Here is a 24863-nt window from a genome sequence, read left to right as displayed (position 1 = left end):
TTCAGGGCAGACTGATTGAACATCTTCCAGAAGGGTCCCTTTTTATATTTATGTTATGTGGATCCTTTGTGCAGTAGTTAGGACAAAAAAAACCCCTTTTTTGTAGAACGTATGCTTGGTTATATTTCATACCCCGCTATATCAGCTCTTCATGCACATACGGTGCCAAAACCCAACTTAGCTCCTTTTTTTTAGCTCTGAAAATTATAATGAACTCATATAATTCTTTGTGCCTATGTATTTGTAAGGCACTCCAACTGCAGCACTGATAAATGCTGGATCAAAGGCCGGGTAATTTAGAGAGGCACCGTTGGGCCCCTATCGGTCCCTGCAATCTGTATTCTGGAGACGCTGGCTGTACATATGCAAAGCAGCATGTTAATCACTCATAATGATTGTACATATTCATGAGCAGCTCTCTTAGAAAGCCCTGCCACATTCCCCTGCGCCGTGGGGGAGGCATGCCGGTGGGCAATGGATGGTACTGCTGATAGAACGCAGATTCTATCAGTCTGCGTGCCAGCGAAGAAACATCAGCACAAAGCAAAGCCAGGCTGTCACAGGGAAAACGAAGGGAGAGGTGTGGGAAGCGACTGCACTGTCAAACATGTCTGCAGTGTTTCCCTCAGTCTCACAAAGCACAGAAGACGAAGGGGAACAGTCGCACCCGGGGCTAGCACTGGGTTTCATTGAGAATTCAATGTCAGTTCATGGACGGTACATTTTTATAAATATATTTATTGTTGTTTTACATTGTTATGTAAAAACAGGTAACAACACTTATACATTAAAACAATCCCTATAACCCCCCCATCCACACAACAGCATCACACTCTCAGTGTTACAAAATATATTTGACAGTTACAATTTAACTGTTTATACAGACAAGTCCTTTATAAACTGTAGAAAAGGTGTCCAGATCTTCAATCAAGTCTTCAATCTTTCCTTACCCAGGTGCATCAGTTTTTCCAATGCAAGGTTACAAGACATTTCTTTAATCCATTGATCAGCTGTAGTCCTTGAACATCTTTCCATTTTAAATAAAACGTTTGGCTTGTAATAAGCAAAAAAGTAAGTTTTCTTTTTCTTCTGATTACTTGACACTGCTCAGGGAAGATGTGTAAAATACACAATTTTGCATCCACAGGGTTAACACATTCTATTAATCTCTTTCCAGAAGTTCTGAATTTCCTCACAGCCCCACATGAAATTTGTGTAATTATGTAATTTCTTACTTGCAATATTTAAAAAAAATGTTTCTAAGGTAAATTACATTATATATTACATTGTTTAATTGTTATGGAGGGTACTTTTTAAATACATTCCATTTTAATAAAAACGATATAACATGACAGATCATTGTAATGTGCAATTGCAGTTTCGATAAACACCAGGGGAGGCTGATGGTGAAGAAGACTTGAGGGGGGGACTAAAGAAGATATGAAGGCTATAGTTTTAAATTTGTGTGAAGTGTCAAACATGTAATTTTGAGTCAGTTGATAATGCTTGCCATAAGACTGTTTGACTAAAGTCACCCTGCATTCTAAGGGTTCTTGGAGCAGATTAACCATGTGCTTTGGGAGTCCTAAAATTGTCTGTATCTCACTTGAAGCAACTTGGCAACTCAGTGAACGTCATCAAGTCACATTAATGCCAGAAATAAAACAATTCTATTGGCCACAAGCACCAAAATTTGCAACCAGGGTTGAGCCTTTAATCCTCCAATGAAACCACAACCTCATCTCATCTGTTCAGGAAAAGTTTTAGAGTCCCCATGCAAATTTATTTGACCCACACCCCATGACCAGAAATTGGTTTAGTTGCTGTTTGGGCTCAAGCAACTTATGGAACTCTTAGAGGTATGGTTAAGGAGAAGGGAGCTTCTTCTGCATAGTGGAAATTCTGTCTTTATTTGCTATGTTTATTTTGGACCTTTTTTTTTTTCATTATTATATATGTGTAGAAAATTTGTTACAATATCTAAAATTTTCTGGTTTCCTCATCTTTCACTCAGGACCTTTAAACTTTAAAAGCCACTGAAGAAAATAATGACTTTTCATTACATTTATTACAATAATAATCAATATTGACTAATATGACCATTTTTACAGTGCCCTGTTCAGACTTTTCAGACATTTTTTTGTGGGTTTCTGCCTCTAGAAATATGAGTTTGAGCAGTGAAGTCTTTTGTTTCAACTGATGTTATAAATGATCGTATTCCAGCTCTCCTACAGCGGTGCACCCAAAAGGCTCTGATGACCTTTTATCTGCACATTTGGCTTCTAGTCATGCATCTTTGTGGTGTAATGTTAATTGTGTTTCACAAAGACAAAAATGTCATTTAGCTTACCAAAAGACATTTTAATCAAATGAAAGCTAACTCATTATCTACTATTTATCAGAGAAATGACAGTGACGGTACTCACCTCTTCTGGATTGATTGATTTGCGATGATGATGATATTTGATGTGTTTTCACTATAAATCTGGAACCTCAACCGATTTCACAGTAATTTGAAAATATTGCCTGAAGCGACTTATTGGTAAAAATGGAAAGCGGAAAGTAATAATACAAACATAGTAGCTCAGAGGATTTACTGCTTGGTTTGGAGTAGGAATGAAACACACTCTGCTTGTTTCAGGTAAAAAGTGGAGTTGAAAATACTTTGGCAGGTCAGACACATCATTCTTTGAATTTTTTTCCCTTCTCTGCAGATTTTATGCTGCTGAAATTTGTATCGCTCTGAATTTCCTGCATGAAAAGGGCATCATCTACCGTGATCTAAAGCTGGACAACGTTCTACTCGACCACGAGGGACACATCAAGCTCACGGACTATGGCATGTGCAAGGTAAGAGATGTATTGATCTTTTGCTGCGAGGACAGCTGGTGTGGGGTTATCAATAATGCAGCAGATCAGTATCAGCTCAAAGTACTAACGGGGCCTCTATCTGTTTTTTTTTTTTTTTTCAACTCCCCCCTTCATGTTTTTACTGTTAATGTTCTTTCAAACAACTCTTCTTTCACCCCTGCAAACATTTTTCTCTGGTTTGTACATCCTTCTCTTGTCCCACTCAGGAAGGGATCAGGCCTGGTGACACCACTAGTACTTTCTGTGGAACACCCAACTACATTGCACCTGAGATCCTCCGAGGGGAGGACTACGGTGAGTAGAGCCTTGGGGACAATATTTCTATAATAAAGACAGAAACACATTTTTGGTATGAAATTCCCTAGTCAATAAACCAGTTTACATCCACATTAATACTCCAATCATTATCAGATTTCTGGAGATATCAGATTCTTCAAGTGATTATTTAAACAGCATTATCTATGTTTTATCACATAACAGCAGTTATCTGATTATGAGAAATCCGATTAACACACCTGGACTTCTCCCCAGTACCCCGATGTCTTCCTGCATGTATATATCAGGGTAGAGACTGCGATCTGGTAGGATCGGCGATTCTACCAGTAGAGACTCCGATCGTAGTCTCTACCAGTAGAAACTCCGATCAGAGTCTCTACTGGTAGAAACTCCGATCCTGCCAGTAGAAACTCCGATCGGGTTAGGGTTAGGGTTACGGTTAGGATTAGGGTTAGGGTTAGGGTCAGAGACTCTGATCGGAGTTTCTAATGGTAGAGACTTCGATCGGAGTCTCTACTGGTAGAATCGCCGATCCTACCAGATCGCAGTCTCTACCCTGACATATACAGGTTAATCTGATGTATTTCGTTCTTTTATGTCTACATGTGTAAAAACAATTAAAATTGTAGAAAATGGAGGTTACGCAGTCAAAGCAGAAGACAATAACAGATAGTTTGAGTCTACCATCACTATGTATGTATGTATGTACTCCGAAAGAAATCTGATAATGGACTGGAGTGTCTAAACCAGGGTTTTTGATTATTGCATTTCTTGAGTGCATGTAAACACATCAGATCTGATTATTAACATTATCTGATTACTCTGTTATCGGATTTTTATGGTCATGGAAACAGGCTCAATGTTGTACTTCTATTATTTCAGAAAAACTTGCAGCCTCAGTATATAGTTTTGGCTAATAAGACAGGAGATATTTGGAGGACAGTCTTCATGCCACACTTACCAATGTTCTAACAATGAAACTTTGTGTCATTGCTGTGTGTCCACCCAGGTTTCAGTGTGGACTGGTGGGCTCTGGGTGTCCTGATGTTTGAGATGATGGCTGGAAGGTCCCCGTTTGACATTATCACCGACAATCCTGACATGAACACTGAGGAGTACCTCTTTCAAGGTGAGATAAAGGAAAGGAACAATATGCCACTTCTGCCCACGGAGAAGTTGGCTGATGTGGCACAAGTCCTGGTAACGACTGTAGCCCAAAGAAATGGGGCTCATCAGGTAGACTGAATACAACTGTATTTAAGTAAAGGACAATAAGGGGAAAAAACATGAACTTTTCTATATTAAAAGATCTTGGTGGCTGTTTGAGTGTAGATTTCCAACCTTAGACAGCACACTGAATGTATTACGAAGTCATCATTCCTTAGTGTCAAAGACCGACACAACACCAAAGTGATGCGCTGGAAAATAAAGTCTGAGAATGTCACCAGCATATTTATCTCACTGGCCAATAGGCCATGAGCTATTGTGAGGGCGCTGCGTCCGGCGTCATCTTCACAGATGAAACTACTGGTCAGATTTGTCAAATTTTATATGTATTTTCCTTGGGACAATGTCTACAAACTTTGTTCACACTTTTCAGAAATTTGAATTTTTGAACGTTTGATGAATATTTTGAATTATTTTAAGTAATGGTCCATAGTTCAGTGGCTTATAACATGGAAACTGTTAGAAATATCAATATAGTTACTAATAAGCACTGATAGGAAGTCACATATGGACTTTTATTTAATTAGTTGAGTTCTCCTCCAGTGAAAGTACTACCCACTTCTATTAAGGGAATGATCTCCCGTATGAAGACCACAGGACTCTAACATAGCAGCAGAACCTCACACATTCAACTTGGTATTAAGTCTTGATAGAACATGACATGAGATACAGGGACATTAGTCCTTTTTTTTTTTTTTTTTTCACAACTACATTGATATGAACGTCTTGATATGAACACCAGCTCTGGTGCACTGATAGACAATGCAGTCTAATGGCCATGGGCCTCTTTGCTAGTGTTGGATTTTTTAAACCGGGGATGTCAAACTTACAGGTCAAAACCGGCCCGCCAAAGGGTCCAGTCCGGCCCGAGGGATGAATTTGTGAAATGCAAAAATGACACTGACAGCACTGACAATCACTCATTCATTCATCTTCTGAACCCGCTTTTAGCCTCATTAGGGACGTGGGGGGTGCTGGAGCCTATCCCAGCTACCTGTGGGTGACGGCGGGGTACACCCTGGACGAGTCACGTTAACAATCATGGATGTCAAAATCATTTTAATTCAAGGTCACATACAGCCTAATAATAACACTCCAGTAATGATAACTCCACATTTTTCCTTTTGTTTTAGTGTCAAATAAAAATGTACATGAACATGAATAACCATGTAAAACCTGACATGTCTGAAGTGTAATCATCACAATATTCTGCCTGTTACTAAATGCTGTGTGTCTTTGTAGATCCTATGTCATCTGTAAATTGTAATGCACATGTGTAAATGATGAACTGAAATACAATATTGTTAAAATTGCACTAATTTTTCTTAAGAAATTTCAGGTTGTTTGTGTTATTCACTTTTTTAAAGGATAGTTTGTAGATGTAAATATTTTCATAGTGTAGTTTTACTTATTTCAAACATAAAACCTCTCTAAAAGGTAGAGAAAAGTTTGGAGTTGACATTATTTATAGGTTATTATGTTCTTATTTTACAGATCTGGTCCCTTTTGAGATCATATTGGGCTGAATATGGCCCCTGACCTAAACAGTTTGACACCCCTGGTCTAAAATAGAGACACCTCTACAGCACACTGATTAATACAATGAATCTGCTGCATTGAATGTGAAAGAAAAATGTGTTAGATTTATTTAAATAACCTTCCAAAACCCTCTATATTGGTGTTACTATCTGAGCAAGAAACTGGTTAATATTTGATAAGTGATGTATGCTGCATGCATGTGCTGTACTACATGCTCCTCTGCCGAGGGATGGAAATTTAAAATTTAGCGATTCCAGTTCCGTCATCAATATCACCATCCATTTGATTCCCTATCTATTCGCTTATTGATTTGCACTGGATTAGGAAATAAACTATGGTGCAAATGGCTTTGTTTGCATTAACCCTTTAATGTCAAATATGCACTACATAACATTTTGCATTTGATTTGAACAAAGCTCATAAAGGGTAGTAAAAAAAGGTGTTAGATGTACTTACTGCAGCCTCTGAGCCTCATCATCATCGAAATGTAATTAAAGGAGATTATTCATAAACAATAATGAATGCAGGTTGATAGTGAAACAGGGCTGACATTAACAGTATCAATAGAATTCAGAGGAGTTTAATGTTAGCGGCTGTGACAGACAAATGCCTTGCTCTACGTGCTGCTTCCAGAGTTGCCACCACCTTCACTATGCAGTGCATTAAAGATGCAACAGTCATATAATTTAATTGGATGCTGTGTGGCTAAATATTTCTGGATGTTGGAGGTATTTGCCCCCTTTGTTGTAATGGAAGCTCTGCAACTGTTGCAAATGGCCCTAGTGTTGTCACCACTGGTGAAATACAACCTTACTTTAGAATTCTTCTAAACCAAATATGGAAATGACATGTGACACGTTTGACATGATGATGTCGCGGAACCAATAAGTGAATTGTTGAGCAAGCAGCCTAATGATTCCAAGGAACTGAGCTACTGGGAACTGGTTCTCTACAATAAGCGGTTCTTGATTCCCATTTCTACCTCCGCCTCTAATGAACTGTGGAAAAACTGGCAGTACATCACGGCCTCTGTTACAGCCTGATATTTAGGGTGCATGTGTGGAACAGTTCAGCGTGTTTTCCGCATTAGTTTGCTTCATTTGGCAGGTAATGGCATTTTCATTTAATGTGAGATTGGGCCAAGTAACCAGGCGAAGACACCTGAAAACAGAGGGCCACGTCTCCTTCCAAGGAAAACACTCAATGCTTTTAACCAGGAGAGAGAATGTTATCGTAGCAGCCATAAAAGTATGTTTTTGGGGAGACATACTTTTATGGGCATACTCACTGTTGTTGGATCATTGTTCTATAATTACGCTTTATGGTAGAAGGAGACAGATGTAAAAATTCGATTGCCTGTACTCACTTGCAACTTGGAAACCCTCAAACAACAAAATGAGCTGGAAGCCTTTTACACTAGTGTTAAATGTACATTTGTTTGTGTTTTCTATGTACAATCCTAATTTAAAGACTGTGAATAAAACTGGTAGACTAAATAAAAGAAGAAAAAAAAACCATAAAAAGTGATTTTTGCAAATACAGATACTTTTTGATCAGCTGAATAAAATCAAAAGAATAAATGTATCATTAGTCAGGTGCTGTAGACTCTGACACTGTATGCATGAAGGAGCTTCTATATCTCACAGTCCTGCATCTTAATGAGGTTAGATGCCTGCTGCAGCTGCTTCTGTGGTTTGTCAGAACGGGATGAAGAGGATGATCTGGATTTTCCAAGATGCCCTCCACTTTACAGTGTGTATCTCTCCAACAGAGTCCCCACTGAGTCCAGTGTCTGTACAAAAACAGAACCTGCCTTTTTCACCAGTTTGTCCAGCTGTTGTGTGTCCTATTGTCTGATGCTGCCTCCCTCAGCAGACAGCAGCATGGAAGTGTACACTGGATGAAACCGACTGGTAGAACATGTGCAACATCTTAGAGCAGACATCAAAGGACCTGATCTTCTTAACCGACTGCCCCTTTGATAGACTGCATCTGTGCTCAGGGTCCAGTCCATCTTGTTGTCAAGATGCACACCTAGATATTGAATGTTGGGACCACCTCAGAGTCTACCCCACATAGGTTGACTGGCTGAAGAGTGGGGTTAGACTTTCTGAAATCCACCACTATTTCTTTGGTCTTGGGACGTCAAATTAATTTGAGTTCAGGGGCCACATACAGTCCAATTTGATCTCAGACGGGTCAGACCAGTGTAATTATAACATTACAACCTATAAATAATGAGATCTCCGAATTTTCCTCTCTGTTCTCGTGCAAATTTTTTTTTTTATCAAACTATGAAAATGTTTACATTTACAAACTGTCCTTTCACAAAAAAAAACTGAATAACCTGAAAAAACCTGAAATTTTTAAAGAAAAACAAGTGAAATTTAAAAAAGATATTGTGCCACAACTTATCAGTTATACATGAGCATTACAACTTACGGATCACAGTGAATGTACAAATACAAAAACTTTTAGTAACAGGTAGAATATTGTTAAAATTTCACTTTTCAACAAATATGAACAAAAGTACAAAAATCAACAAATATGAACACATTAAAAAGTAACAAGAACAAAACCTGAACAAAAATAACAAAAATTTGAGAACCATAAACAAAATGTTAAAGTTGTGAAAGGATGGTTTGTAAATATAAACATTTTAATGTTGTTTTACTTTTTTTACACTAAAAGAAAGAGAAAAATTTGTAGTTGTCATTATTTATATTATGACACTAAAGATCATATTGGTCTGTATGTGGAACCTTAACTAAAATGATTGTTACATCCTTGTTGGCTAATAGCTTCAGCCATAATTTTTGCATTTCACAAATGCAGAAATTACGGTCTTGGCCCATGGGCCAGATGCTTGATACCCCTGGCCTTGGTAGTGTTCAGTAAGAGGCAGGTTTGTAACTCCACTCACAGAAGGCTTTTGTCAGGTTGCATCGGAACCATATTTTGAGGTGGTTTGAAAAGCTCTTTGAGTCTGACTTTTACTGTATTTATGTATTTTTTTATGTCACTCAGTGGTGCAACACACAAAAACAACTACAACCACAATCACAACAGTCTGTGGACAGATTCTGTAGTAAAATGTCTGCTGCGGTCATAATACCAAGCCATCTTATCCAAGTCTTTTTCCTGTCTGGATGTTTCAGCAAAATCCATCCTATTTAGTATTTGCTCATGTTTTTAATCTGGGCTCACACAGACAGTCATGTGAGGTAGAGGCTGGGCAATATAGTCAGAAATGCAATCATGATCTAAGTGAGAGTTGAAGAAGCCAGGGGGTTATTTGTGGTTTTAAAGTATTTGTAAAAGATATAAGGAAAAAAAACAAAAATCCTGTAAAATATGAGAAACATAATGTACGCACACTTGAAAACCTCGGCCTTCAGTCCAGACTAAAGTTTTTCATATACAGACAGACAGACAGACGGACTGACGATGTGCTGGACGCCCACCCCACATGGACAGACAGATAGACGGACGGATGGACAGCTAACTGATGACAATACCCTGTTTCCAGTGTGGCTGAGGGTAACAATGGAAAAGATGAAAACAATCCAACAGATGCAAAAATGATGAAAAAGATGTAACAACATGAACCATTGTAAGAGTCATAGAAGAATACAAGACCAAAATCCCACAACAGTTATGAATTGGATGTTGTTGTGTTCACTATCACTCTTTAACTTATTGTTGCAAAACCCTCATGCAAAAAATATTTATTGCGATACTCATATTCACTGATCTCTAAAGTAAATTGTTATGATAATCCGAAAATAATATCATGTTGTTATCTAAAACAATTGATATGATGACTGTCATTGTTGGTTTTTACCCTCAGACCTTGCTGCAGGGTATTGTCATCTGTTTGTCGTCCATCCGTATGTGCAAAAACTTTGGGGTGGACTGAAGGCTGAGGGTTTAGTGTGGGCATGTTATGTTTCACCCTGCCGTGATGTGTGCATTACCAACAACTAATAGATTAGAATCCATCTTATCCCAAGCAACAATAAGGAAATAACTGCTTATAGATTAAATCCCTGACAGGAGTTAAATACATTTTAACATAATATAATGACAAAATCCAGTTTGTTGCGTCATCAGCAGAGCAGTGGTGGCAGTGCTGCAGACAGGTGATGGTGATGAACAGATGTACTGTATTTAATCTAGTTATAGTCAAAACATTATTCTCAAGCAAAAAAGTGTGATCCTCTTTGATTTTCATCCTTTCAAGAGTTGTGTGTTCTACAGTAGGCACTAATAAACTCACAGTTTTGTGGGTGTGATTGTAACCTCTTTTGTGCGTGTTCTTTGTGTAATATGTCCCTGTATTTGTAATTGTGTGTCTTCAAACCATATGGTACCTTAACATAGCCGACCTGCACCCCTACCCCTCCACCTCTATCACACCCACTCACACAGCCCTCTAGAACAGAAATTCCTCCATACTACTACGATAGCTTCATATGACGCTTTATGTGTCTGTTGTGACTGTCAGGAGCATAGCATGGCACCATGACTAGCATCTGCCACCAGCGCCATCCTCCTGGGGGCTTTACCAGGAGAGCAGCAGGTTCCTGGATGAACACCTGCCAACGGAAACCAACCCTTCCACTATAGGAGCCACCCAGCCATATGCCATCTAGCTATAGACCCTCTGTCTTTGAGTGCCATTGGTCCACATCCCAACCTAACGGCTTTAAAGGGACTTGGAGACTGCTGTGTCTTTGGACAGTATTATTCCTCCGTGGATCCCCAGAACATTCTTCAAATTCTCTGAAGTCTTCTGGAGGAATCAAATGTATTTTTCTGAATGTCCCCCCCTCTTGGTATGGATTCATTGATTGTGGTGGACAGTGCTGTATATGGCTTCCTTCACACAATTAATGGATTACTTAAATGCAGGAAGGACAGTTTGAAAATCAGCTTTCTGACAAAACATGGTAGAGAAAAAAATATTTTCCTGCACGTGTTCAATTAAGCTCTACACAGTCTCACCAGAACACTGGGTTTAATGCAGCATGTAGATATTGTCAGGCCTGGCCTCCTTTTAGTTGTTAACAAATGTTACTTTCCCTGCTGAAAATAGCAAAATCTGTTGTGGTGGGCTGTTGAGTGTAGGGTATGACTCCAACAGCCTTTTTCATTAACTCTGGACCCAATGTACAGTGTGGGCCGGATCTATCAAAGGTTTGCGTGTATTAAAACGTGTGCAAACTCATTGCACACGCAAAAAAATGGACAAACTGATTCACTGACGGTGCGCAATAAGGGTTACGTCTTTCAAAGGTGCAAAATAGCACATCTGCATCCAGTTAGTACATTTGCCACAATGAATATGCAATTTGGGGCGTTTATACGCAGTTCTGCATGTGCTGGGAGGAGAAAATGTAAATACATTAATTTAGCACACGCAGTGATTTATAAAAAATAGAAACTGCGTCTATATTTTTGCATGTGTGCATAATTGCACCACACGGAAGTGATTAGGAGACATCGAAAAGATGAAACGAGATGCAGAGAATGCATTTTTCACCCTCGTGAACATTTTTGGAGTGACGGAAGAAAAAGTAATTGTGACATATGCCCCCCCCAAACACACACACACACACACTTTATGGGCTCTTTTCCACTCCTGATGATTGTGATTAAAAATATGCACCGATATTTGGCTACAGTGTGACAGCATGATGTGCGCCTGACAGTCATTAAATCCAAACCCCCCCCCCACACACACACACACACACACACACCTTTAAAATGAAAAATAAATAAATGGATGAGTCATGCCATGCCTTCTATGACTAAACTCCTCCAACGATACATTTCCATGCGTCTGGATCATTCAATCACTGTTCCCATTAATGCTGGTTTATCCCAGAGCAGTTTTTACAGTGTATTGCCTCCAGTAGCACGCGCTAAACCCTAATTTAAATAGGGCGGTCTCCAAGACTTTGCACATGTTGTAATTTGTGCAAGCAATCTTTGTAAATCACCCGCAAACCACGGTCACACCCCACACGCAAAATTCTAGACTGCGCAAGCAATGACTACATGCAAATTGGGATCTTAGTAGATCTGGCCCTGTGTGCCTACCAGATTTTGTATGTCGACGTGAAAGTTCACAGTTTGTTTGTTTTTTCTCATTTTCTAAGACCCATTTTTCCTTACTTGTCCCCCTCAAATATAATGTTTTTTTGTTTTGTTTTTTTACCACATTCTTCCAGCAAATCCATATGGGATATTATTAATAATTACACATATTTAGTTTGACTACTTGTTAACCAAGATGTATTCAAAGACATCACTAATGTTTCGCTTCCTCCTTCTGTCCCTCCTCTAGTCTGACTGCCTTTTGTTTTTGTGTAAGTTCCTTCTTAACCAGCCTAAACTGGCAACACCTTCTGCAGTTGAACTCCTGTGAACGCAGCCATCTACCATTAGGTCTGGCATATACATTAGAGGGCAGAATCATGACCCCACTCTTTGAAATTTAAAAAAATGACTGCAATTGTGTTTTCAAGTTCAAACATCCCAGTTTCTTTTCTTTGTTCTGGTTGTTTTTGAACTTCACTGTACTCCTGGAGTATCATCTCTTGCTGTGTTTGCTTGCACTCAGATGTTGAAGTATCACTGTTGTCAATCTCCAGCCCAATGGCTTAATGTATATTTAAATTTGCATAAATATTTCAATGTACTGTATATCCTACTATTATGCACATTCTGTAGCCAATCGATGTGTGATTGATGTTGCAGCACAGGAGGGTGTTTGTACGGGTCTTCCTCAGCCTTCACAGGCCCGATTGCTGCCAAACTCGCTAAATGAATAGAAACATTACCTGACTATCTACTAGGCACAATTTTATGTCCATATTCAAATGTTGTGAGGTATGCTGGACGATTTTAGCCTCTCATGCTATCGTACAATGACACCACGGGTACAATGCTGCTAGTTTATGCAATTTAGAAGGAATATGACAAGTGTTGACAGGTGGTGGGTGAACAGGCCTTTGGTCTGCCTGTTACCAGGGCTGTTGTAACGCAGGTCTCTTGTCAGTCAAAGGAACCAGTCGACTTAAGTCAAATGACGTGCATCTAACAGTGAGGATGTGGCTTTCCTGGCAACAACTGAGAAACTTGTGATATGCTTCATGTACAATGCAGCATGGAATTGCCAAAGCACTTCCTGTATAAGAATAATCTGGAACCTCTTGTTTCGTTCATAGGCACAGAACAAATAGCATCTGGACACAACTGGTTAGATTTGTATGTGAACTGCTCTCCAGTTTGTTTCATGCTGATGTGCTGACAAATTCAAGAATGTTCCATGTCAGTGGCAGACATCATGGTTGTTTTTTTAAAGTCCTTAATGGAATACTCTGTCAGTCTTGGTTTCAAACCCACCCCTTATCTGATAAACAGCTGCACTTGGCCTTCCACAGATATGGCCAGGGGGATATCTGTTTGTGGAGCCAGATTTTTCTTGTATTTGAGGTGTAAGGTCTTAACACTGGAAATCCCAGTCTGCCATCCTATGTGGCTTAACCTCTGCTATGTGCAGATGCAATAAGTAAACAGATAAAGGAGCAGTGTTTATACAGAGCAAACCTCAGCTCATCAAGGTTTTTTTTTTTCCAAAACCCCTGGCAACATCAGTGTGAACAAATTTGTGAAGTAGCGCAGCATCCTTGAATATCAGTTTTGAGGAGAATCTATTTTTCAGTGTACTTATCTTTTGGTTACTATGACATTGTTGATCCGTGGGAGTCTCAAGGCTGTGAGTAGACCATTAAAAGTGCGAGGAAAGAATACAATATCGCCCTCCGAGTCTTCTCCCTTCCTTTGATTCCCTCTTGGCAGACATGGTCATCCATAGGCAGCCTGAACTGTGAATCATGCTCCTCCCTACTCACAATTGTCCTTTTCTCCCCCTCCTTCCCACCCTCTCTTTTTTTGTTGCTGTCCTTTTCTTTTTTGGCCAACAGTAATTCTTGAGAAGCCCATTCGCATCCCAAGGTCTCTGTTGGTGAAAGCTGCCAGCGTGCTCAAGGGCTTTCTGAACAAGGTGAGAGCAGCCCACTCCTATGAACCCCCTCCCCATCTGTCTTTGACCGTGCACAATGTGTGTGATCTCTGCCAGGAACTTGAGCCGTGCTATGGACAGCCAGGGAAGACCTCTTCCATTCAGCTCGGTCTACCATGATGTATTTATTTCCTGATTTAACATAAAGTAAATGAAAAATGAGCCCTGTTTTTAGTGAGAGGGCAGAAAATTCCTGACCAAATTCATGCTTTCTAATGGTTCAATGAAAAGACTAATGCTGTAGTGTTACAGTTGGATACAGAGTGAAAGGACTCTCCTGCTTCAGCATAAGAGCTAGAAGCACACACCTACACTGAACTGAGGAAGCTCGGCTCAGTTCAGTCTAAAACAGGGGTGTCAAACATACGGCCCATGGGCTGAATCTGGCCCACCAAAGGGTCCAATCTGGCCCATGGGATGAATTTGTGAAATGCAAAAAACTACACTGAGATAATAACAACCAAGGATGTCAAAATCATTTCAGTTTAGTTTAGAATCATATTAACCTAAAAATAATGACAACTCCAAATCACTTTGTTTTAGTGTAAAAAACTAAAATTGCATAAAAATGTTTACATTCACAGAGTATAGTTTTACAACAAATCTGAATAACATGAACAAATATGAACAACCTGAAATGTCTTAAGAGAAGAGCAATTTTATCAAAATTCTGCCTGTTACTAAATGTTTTGTGCATTTGTAGATCCACTGTGATCTGTAAGTTGCAATGCACACGTATAAATAATAAATTAAGGCATAATACTGTTAAAATTGCACTTAACTTTCTTAAGAATTTCTGGTTGTTCATGTTATTCACATTTTTTAAAGGATAGCTTGTAAACATTTTCATAATGCAATTTTGCTTTTTTCAAACTAGAGCTGCAACCAATTAATCAACTCAAAGTGATCAAAAAAAAAATCATTCAGCCACAATTCTCTTGAATCAAAGCTTTGTTTCCTTCATTTCTCTGCTGTTAAACATTGGTTCCGCTGTTGTGTTTCACATGGACGCTTATTGTGATGCACAAAGAAGCTTCAATTCAGGAAACTGTAATAGAATATCTCCCTTCTATCAATTGAAGTCGATTAATCGAATCGGGACTTTTTGCATGACTTTAACCACATAGTCGATTAATCAGTTTGCAGCTCTATTTCAAACATAAAACATCTCTAAAACAAAAAGAAAAGTTTGGAGTTGACATTATTTCCAGTGATTATTTTACTGGTCTGGCCCATTTGAGATCATATTGGCTGAATATGGCCCATGAACTAAACTGAGCTTGACACCCTTTGTCTAAAACAGAGACACCTCTACAGCACACTGAATAATACAATGTATCTGCTGCATTGAATGGGTACATTACAGAACTGTACCAATGAAACTCACTGTCTTAGTGTTTTCTTCTGCCCTCATTTTTTTGTGTGTGTGTGTGTGTGTGTGTGTGTGTGTGTGTGTGTGTGTGTGTGTGTGTGTGTGTGCGCGCATTTGTTTTGATGTTATATACAGTCATGGCAAAAGGTTTTGACCATGACACAAAATGTGCTGAACTTAATCAAAATTTGCAGAGTTGTTTTAGATTTTTCCCAGGTGTTTTTTTAGATATATTGAAAAATTATTTTTTGTTTTAAAGAATTGTATTGGCAAATAACAAATAAAGAGTGTATATTTGGTCTGGATAGTTTTACTTGAAACCTTTAATTTTCTACATGTGCTACATCTTTCAACATCAATCATTCAAATTTTATTTATATAACACCAAATCATAAGAAAAGTTATTTCATGACACAGACAACATGTTGTAAACTCTACCGTTTTTTAAAGTCTTCTGTTTTGTGTTTGTTTTTCTTATTATTTTTCTGTGATGAAAGCATTGTGTAACAGTAAACCTGTGAGTATGATTGGTTTTAAAATCTGAACTATCCAAAGACCAGTTGCTTGGTCTTAAATGGAAACATACTGGTTATGATTTTCCGCAAGACAATGGGCCATTGTCAGTTGCTATTTGATCAGTTAAGAACTTAATATGATTTGTTAGATTTCAGTCAGTAGCCCTGCTTTGGTTTGAGACGAAATCTAATAATACCATGAAATGCATTTAGTCGTGTCTATCATTCTGATGAAGTGTTGATCCCAACAGGATCCCAAGGAGCGGCTGGGATGCCAGGTTCAGACGGGCTACACAGACATTAAGTCACACACATTTTTTCCGCAGTATAGACTGGGACCAGGTAAGAGCTGGAAGGCTGAACAACTACACTTACAATCACACTTCCACTATTTTTTTTTTTATTTGACAATTTTATTATTATTATTATTATTATTATTATTATTATTGATAATAACAATATAATATTAATAATAACCTTCATTTAACAGGAAAAAAAAAATCCCATTAGAGATGAAGAACCTCTTTTATAAGGGAGTCCTGTCCAAGAGAGGCAGCAGCAAATACAAAACACAGTTACAAGATTACACCGTTAAAACACATATAACAGACACATTTGTGCAAGTTTGTGTGAGTCAGCTTCAAAAACTGTGTTTGGACTTACGAGTTCAGCCTTTTCAGTCCTTGTGCAGCAGACTCCATGGATAAGGTGCCAAGTAAACAAAAGTCCTTTGACCCAACAGAAAGCAATGTATGATCAGATGTACAGAGAGAATAAATATCTGAATTTCTCTTCACAATTAAAGGTGCCCTGCCACACATATTTAATTACTTTTGTTGTAATGTCTGAAGTTCTACCATGGACCATTGGTTACCAAGTTTTAAGCCATGCTAACGTGGTAGACTCAGCTCGATTTGCAGCAGTTCTCAAGCTAATCTGCTTGACTCTGATTGGCTAACAGCTAGCCAATGAGAGCCTGGCTTTTCAGCATCCTTTACCCTGCGCAACGAGTAGAGGAACTGGCATGAACTGAAAATAAAACTTAACATGCTTTGAATGTCCGAGTCCTGGCTTCTATGCCTCTCTTGTACAGCAGACCTTACACCGAATTTTCACACTTGTAACCTGTATCCACTGGCCCCCCTCCACTGCTCTATGCCCCCCCCCCCCCCCCCCCAGGAATGCTGGCCCCATGAATTTGTCATGTTTACCCCCTTTTTACAGTGCCTCAGCTTGCTGTCACTGAAACTGTCACTGAGCTAGACGAATTCTGTGGACGTGGTCTTACTCATGAGTAGTAATGAGCTCAGGCATTAACACGGTCACACTGACCAGCTTTTCAAATTGACCTGATGTCTCCACTTACTTCTTTTCTGTGGCAATAGCAGACAGAGGAGGTAGCAGTTCATTTTCAAAGTCACTACATAACACAAACACCTATGGACTGAACATATTTCAAAAAATCCAAGTAAAATGGTTTGTGTGGCAGGGCACCTTTACTGTGCAAATGCAGAAAGGCAAGAGGCCGAGTAATGCCTTCAATATAAACATGTACTAGTGGGTGATCCTTCTGGTGGTCAGATCAAGACATCCATCCCAAGAGTAGGACTCACAGTAGTGTGGCGACACTTTACAGTTGGTAATATACCTCAGAGAAGCATGGGAAATGGTGTCAGCCATTTTAAGACACTGAGCAGATGCATTCATGTACAAAATGTCTCCATAATCAAACACAGATGAAAAAAAAAGTTGGAGCATCAAGCTGCTTTTTTGCATCAAAAAATATTCTGAATGTGTCATGTAAACAGCATATTCACTTGGAAATCCTGAATTAGGCCTTTTCCCAAATGGAGCATTTTCCAATTCCAACATGTAGGATTGCCGATAATACTCCATCTTTACGAGAATTTTTTGGACACAAATACAGCACATTCAGAAAATGAATCTAATTTTTGCAATTTACTGTAGGTTGTGACACAAGAAAAATTCCATATTCTGGTCAGACGGAAAAAACACACTACAACATAAACATTTGACAGACAGTGTTACCAGATTCATAGATCTGGACAAATATTGAAAAGCCAACCTTTTCTAGAAGATGTTTGATGGAACAGGAGGCTCAATTCACACAGTAGGCTCAGCCAGCAGTAGAAAACTGGAAAAAATGTCATTTTAAATAGGGTATGAATAGCTGCGTATAAACAGGAGAGTACTAGAGGAATGTTCAGTTTTGTTCCACTTGTAAACAACATATTTGGAATATTGTCTTATTCAGAATTAGGGAATAAAAGAGAGTATTTATGTGAATATTTATTTATGAGAAATACATGTAAAAATGTCATTGCTTATATCACCAATTTTATGTCCACTGCTGAAACGGACTTTCAACAAAGTAAAAAAGCATTGTTTATAGGAAATTCTTTTTTTTTTTTTTTTTTTTTTTTGGGGGGGGGGGGGTTTAATAAAAATTACAGTAAAGTACAGTAAAGTCATATTTCTGCTGGGGAACAAGATTGTTTTCCTTACTTAAGACTGAATACACTGCATGATCAAAACACAGGAAGAAGTAGAAAACCTTACCTTTTTTTTTCCAACAAATATAAGCTAGATATGTGAGATGGAATTACAGATATGTTTCTAATCTGCAAGCATCCTCTGTGTCCTGAAAAACATTCGGAAGTTAATCATCTTCCCCCATTAGTTTTCAGTTATTAAGCTGTGTTTTAGACAATAATGTCCAGCATTGTCTACAGGATGAAAGAGGTTTACAGCTGTATGTTGGAAAGCATCCTAAAGCTACAGTTGTAGTTGTTTTTGTGTGTTTGCACACCTAAGTTGTAAATAAAGCTAATGGTAATGAGAAATGTTATCACTGTTTGTCCATGAATTAGCGTGATGGAACGTAAATGCAAACAGGTGCAAACCTGAGTAAAAAAAAAGTTCCAGAACATCAAAAAAGGCTTTCAAACACAGGAACAATGAGCTGGAAGTGGTATCGGTGTTCCACTTAGCATAGAGCTTATTATTGGTGGAATGCGGGTGCATGTTGCCTCCTGACAGACAGGGGCTGACAGCTGATTTGGAGTTCGACTCTGCAACCTGTCAGTTCATTTAGAACTAATGTAACAACAACAAACACTGAATAAACACAGCACGCCCACATTTAATGCCAATCAGCTCTGAGTTGGGGCACAGCTGTCATTAGAAATTGTGATTTGCCTTTGTTAAACTTGATGCAAAGTGTCTGCTGTGTATATCAAGAGTTTCAACCGCGTACAGCAGAGAAGACACCCTGCTGTTTAAGATCCTAACAGACACATGATTGAGGTGAAGCCCTCTATGCGTGCGTGTTAAAAAATGAATGATATGGTTATAGACGTTGTGTGTAGACTACTGCTGTGTAGCGGAACACCCACCCCCCGAGAAACAAGGCAAATAAAAGTGAATTCCTAATCACACGCACCACAGAAAGCTTTGCGCTGTGTGTATGTTGCGGTTGGAGGTTGTTAGTGATGCCACTGGTCTGATGCACGCAATTATTTGAAACCCACTTGAAAGCAGAATACAGGTCATTCAATATTAATGTCTTTTTACAGTGCAGTAGTCTGTCTTTGTATAAGTCAAGTGCACTCTAGTAGGGTCTGTTTAAGGGATGCCAGTGAGAGATCACTGCAGGGCAGAATACTGACTCTTCATAGGTTCTCGGCTTCTTAGGTCTGGCTTTTAGAAGCAGCCGGTAATTAAGTCTATAATTTGTATGGTGCTATAGGTAGTTATAAGCCCTATTCACACGGGCCTAGTGCAGTAGAACCTCGCAGTACGAGTTTAATTCATTTTGTGGTCGAGCTTGTTTTGTGGTGTACTAATTATACAAATCAGTTTTCACTATTGAAATTAACTGGAGTGTAATTAATCTGTTCCAGCCCCAAAAACCATCCAGAAATCCTTTTTTCAAGGTTTTTAAAACAGAAAAAGTGCAGTTAGAAAGAAAATATGTATAAAAACAATGCAAAGTAAAGAAACTGGTTTTATTAACTTAAGTACTACTCGGATTAGATTAGTTTTACATGGGTACGTAGGCTAATGCCACCTTACCACAGGGCATTGGTAATATTAATGGCCAATTCATATGGGATAAGAAATATCAGTAAAACTACCACAAATGGGAAGGGTAAATCCATTCATACACCGCCGTCCCCTCCTGTCGTCATGTGTGTTGCTTACTGTTATCACTGCCAAGAATATTAATGTTGTCCATCAACTGGATGATTAAGCTACTAACATTTTCTTTATTAGCCACATAGCCCTGCTACGTTGCTTAGCTTACCAAAAGCAATCAGAAGTCCCGTGCCTCCAACAAGTGCTTTCAACCTTCTTTTGCTTCTGAATCATGGTTGTCGTACCCCAATTCTTACAGTACACGAGGTTTCACATGCACTTGTCCGACTACCTACTGGAAAACTGAGTACTTCTTCAAGAGCCTCCATGCTTGAAAATCTGTGAAAAACCACTTGTAAACAGGATATGATGGAATATCTTTTGTCGACACAATCTGAACGTACTTCTGGTTTTGACAGACTTCAAATAACAGCACTTCCTGAAATTACTTAAAGCGTTTTCTCTTAGAAATTATCAACTTTGTTATGACTTTCTTTTACTATTAACAATAAATAATGCATTCTCTGGTGATGAACCACTGGACTGAACTGCGTGGTTAAGTTAAATACAACATATATAAAAGCCTTGTTACCACAGTACTTTAGCAGACGTTAACACTAATGCTAATTATGATGAGATAAAATGCAGTTTCAGTTTCCTTATTGTTGTTGTGTCCCTCATGGGACAATTAGGTGGGATGGTGGGTTGTATAGAGACATGAAAGAGGAAGAAAACAATTGTCAGAGTGTGTTAATGAGTGCTGCCACAGCCTGTGAAGTACTCACCAAAGGCGAACTGGGGAAAGATATCAAAGCAGAGAGAAATCCTGAGCCCAACGACAAAGCTCCCATGTAGTGCACAGGGAAAACAAGTTGACAAAGCTGTGAGAGGTGGAGAAGCGACGCACTCTACCCTCAAACTAGAAACCTGTCTCCAGACCTGACAGGCCTGGCATGCCACTACTGTTGTTAGCACATATTAATATTCATCAGACAGATCCTGAGGGAGCTCTGAGTTTTCTCTCTGAAGAGATGACACATTTGAATATCATTTACCTGCCGCCCTGCTTTATTCCCTCTCCAAACGCACAGTTCTTTACTGAAAGAGAACTGTCAAGTTGATGAGCATTGAAAAGAAATTGATGGAAGCAGGAGAACCAAAATTCTACAACTATGAGGTATATGTTATTGACACTGAAGCCACTTTCAGACCAATCCAGTGAATGGAACCATTTCATTCATTTGAACAGGGCTCATCAGCCCAGAACAAACTGGAACAAAACCTGAGTGACTGCTCCATTAATAATACTAAAGCTGTAGCAATGTTGTTTATTAGCACATAGGCCTTATTTTTTACGTCTATAAGGGGGCTTCAAAAAGTTTATGGAAAAAGGACAGTTGGAAATACGGTTTAAGTTATGATGTTAATTTTCAACATGTGCTCCATTGGGGTCAATACACTTCTGCAAGCGTTGATACCAGCCTTTAAGTCCATGACATCCTCTTGACAGTGCCTGAGTTGTGTTTTCAGATAGTATGAGATATTTAAAGAAAAGAAAAAGGTTCTTGTGTTGACAGGACTTTTCTTTCATTTATTTATTCATAGTACAAATGAGGAAAACCTGCAGCATTGAAAAATCAATCAACCAAACTAAAGTTATCTCATGACACTTGACATATAGAGCCGAATGAATGTGAATGAAATGAGACCGATATTCTGTCAATCCCCTCAGATTCTCTTTGCAAAAATAGGGCAGTATACATATTTTGCCCATATTTGACCACTGCAGGTTCCAGAAAATGAAGGTGGTGATGCCAGAATATCCAAACTTTCCCCTTTGTCAGTTGTTGAAAGCTGAGAACATCCAAATTGGGATGTTTGTTTTTGTGTGATTTTTCAGTTTTATGACACGACACAGCAGAACATTTTGAAAAATGAAACTCACAGTGAAGTAAAAGATCCTGGCCTCTCTGACAATGCCCTTATTCTTTTTTGGTGATTTGCTTCTGTGCTGCTGTGGAGGATGATGGAGAAACAACAAGAGAGCTGAAGTACCACTTGTGTGTGATTAAACGACGCATTGGTGGAGCACATGGAAAGGGTGTGATGCACAGCTTTGTAGGGGCTGACTGTTTGCTACAGATCGAGTCTGTTTTTTTTTAAATTATTTTTATTAACCTTTATTTAACCAGGAAAAGAGATTAAAAATATCTTTTGCAAGTGTCCTGGCCAAGACAGCAGCAGCAGAAGTCACAGACAATAGACTTCATCCATCCATCCACACTAAAAATGTACATAAAACACATACTAAAACTCCAGATTGATCTCATAAAATGGCATTGGATGGCACACCAGTAATGGCATTTGCCGTGCTATACGAATGCATTTTCAACTGTTCGCGTGTTATTCAAGGCCATTTGATCGTGTGTCAAATGACGCCAAGATCTCCGGTTCACATAACCCTAACCACTAATTCAAACCCTACCCCTCAGTGAGCGGTATTTGACGCATCGATTCATGTTGGACAGGGGTCTAATAATGGCATGAACATACACACGGAAAGCTTATAATGCATACAGATAACATGCCAATTTAAAGTGGTGTGTATATTTACACACGTCATGAGATTACATTGAAAACTCGAAACCCATACATAAAACACTAAACTAAAACCATACATACAAAACACCATCAATAAGTGGTGCCAGGCACAACAAACCCTGCCCCTCGCACATATTGTAGCTTTTCTTGGCATCGATCCAGCTGATGTCATCATGTCTATGTATGTGCCCATGTCAGCATATCAATTACCTCTATATATGTGCCAAGTTTGAAGTAAATTGAAACAAAATCGATGTTTTTATAGACATTTCAAATTTTGCCCATTATAAGAAAATGAAAAAAAATAAATTTAATAAAAATGGATTAATTAAAATAAAAAATTGGAACTTTGACCTACTTTTCCCAAAATGTAATCACATCTATTCTGGGTCACTGGTAATCTATAAACTCAATGGGCTCTATGCACAGCCCCTCTACTTCCTGAGCCCATTTGATATGAATTCAACTAGAGCTGCAATGATGATGATCCCGGTGAGGAAGCAGCTGTTCATCCATGCAGGTGTCATCGCTGTGGTTGAATGTCGGGGGAGTCACCCCGTCCACCTGTCCACACCTGTCCGTAGGCTGCTGGTTTGTCTGCACTGCGATACCGCAGCCAGGATAGCCAGTCATCGAACCGGATCGTGGCGTTGATGGGTTAGAATCACTGTAGTGGCATGGTGGAGTGAAACCCAGACCAGCCCACCCGTTTGTCCCACATGCTGCAGATTGCCTTGTTGTAGGAGCGGTACACCCCCGCTGGCAGGACAAGGCCCAAATACACACTCATATGCGTATCGGTCCTGTCCCGGACGGAGCATTTTCCATGGAGGTTGGTCTAGTCCTCGGTCATCTGGACTATCTGGTCAGTGAGACAGAAGCTGAAAACATCCTTCAGGCTCTTGATCCGGGCCACAGCATATAAGGTGGGTCCCGTGGTCACCCCGGTGGTGGAGGGGGCACACTGCATCTCCCCTCTCCTGGTGATCCATCCCCTGTGTGAACCTCCTCCATGAGAAAATCTTGCTCCATTGTGTCAGGTAGTGATGCAAAGTCAGATATGCCCATTTCTTCTAAACTGGCCCTCTTCAGATCCGCCTTTGTAAACACATTCAGGTTTTGCTTTTGTTCATGTGCCTTTGAAGCACTGGTAAATGACCCCCATTCTTGTTCCTCAGTGCTGTGTAATACTTGTGTGTATGGGGCTCTCTGCAGGTTTCTGCCCAATGTGTGTTTCACAATAATAAAAAAGCAGAGGGATTTTTGATCTTTTGTTAAAAAATCTACACATGAAATGAAGTGACTGAACAGCAGTGCACTCTGAATGCTTCATGCGCTTTTTACACATAAGGGCACAAAGTCATAGAAAGTCATATGCATGTGCACACATGTAATAGTATTGTTTAAAAATGAAGAAAAAAAAAAAATCAGATTTCTCAATTAATCACTGAAATATTCAGCAGAATACTCAACTCCCAAAAGAGCTGATAACTGCAGCCTTAAATTCAACTAATAGTTTTGGTGCTAGAATGTTAACAAACAAACAAACAAACCGAACCAAAAATAACCCCTTGCCTCCCCTTTGGGGGGTTGTAATAATTTAAAAGGTACTAAAGTACACTACCAGTCAAAACTTTGGACACACGTTCTCATTTAAATGACATGAGATGGACTGCAGATGGCCAACAAGTGCTCAGCATCACTGGGAACTCCTTCAAGAGTGTTGGAAAACATTTCAGATGACTACCTCATGAAGCTCATCGAGAGAATGCCAAGAATGTGCAAAGCAGTAATCAAAGCAAAGGGTGGGTAGAAGAATCTAAAATATAAAACATGTTTTGAGTTATGCCACACTTTTTTTAAGTACATAATTCCATATGTGCTCATTCATAGTTTTGATTCCTTCAGTGAGAATCTACAATGTAAGTAGTCATAAAAAATAAAGAAAAACCAGGCGAGTCCAAACTATTGACTGGTAGTGTGTACAACTATGTTGCTTAAAAGTACCTCAAAGCAGAACCTGATTCAATCAATTACAAAACCACCTACACTCAGATTTATCCTGTTCCCATTCATTTAAAATGACTTTGAATGTTTGTCGCATTGTCCAGTCCAGTCCTGTCCTGAAAGTGTGCTCATCACTGGAACGCAGAGACACACACACACACACAAATCCATATTATGACAGGTGCTATGATGTGAGAAGCCGTGG

At 39.2% G+C, this 24863-nt stretch overlaps 1 pseudogene; it reads left to right on the top strand.

Annotated features, from left to right (window-relative positions):
* The window catches only part of LOC115422491 (protein kinase C zeta type-like), an 82589-nt pseudogene extending 58922 nt beyond the window's left edge, over window positions 1-23667 (top strand).
* The last annotated feature ends 1196 nt before the right edge of the window (window positions 23668-24863 follow it).

The sequence above is a fragment of the Sphaeramia orbicularis genome, chromosome 7 (genome assembly GCF_902148855.1).
Source record: "Sphaeramia orbicularis chromosome 7, fSphaOr1.1, whole genome shotgun sequence".
In the NCBI taxonomy this organism is placed as follows: domain Eukaryota; kingdom Metazoa; phylum Chordata; class Actinopteri; order Kurtiformes; family Apogonidae; genus Sphaeramia; species Sphaeramia orbicularis.
Note: the sequence above shows the minus strand (reverse complement) of the source record. Positions and strands in the feature narration are given on the sequence as shown.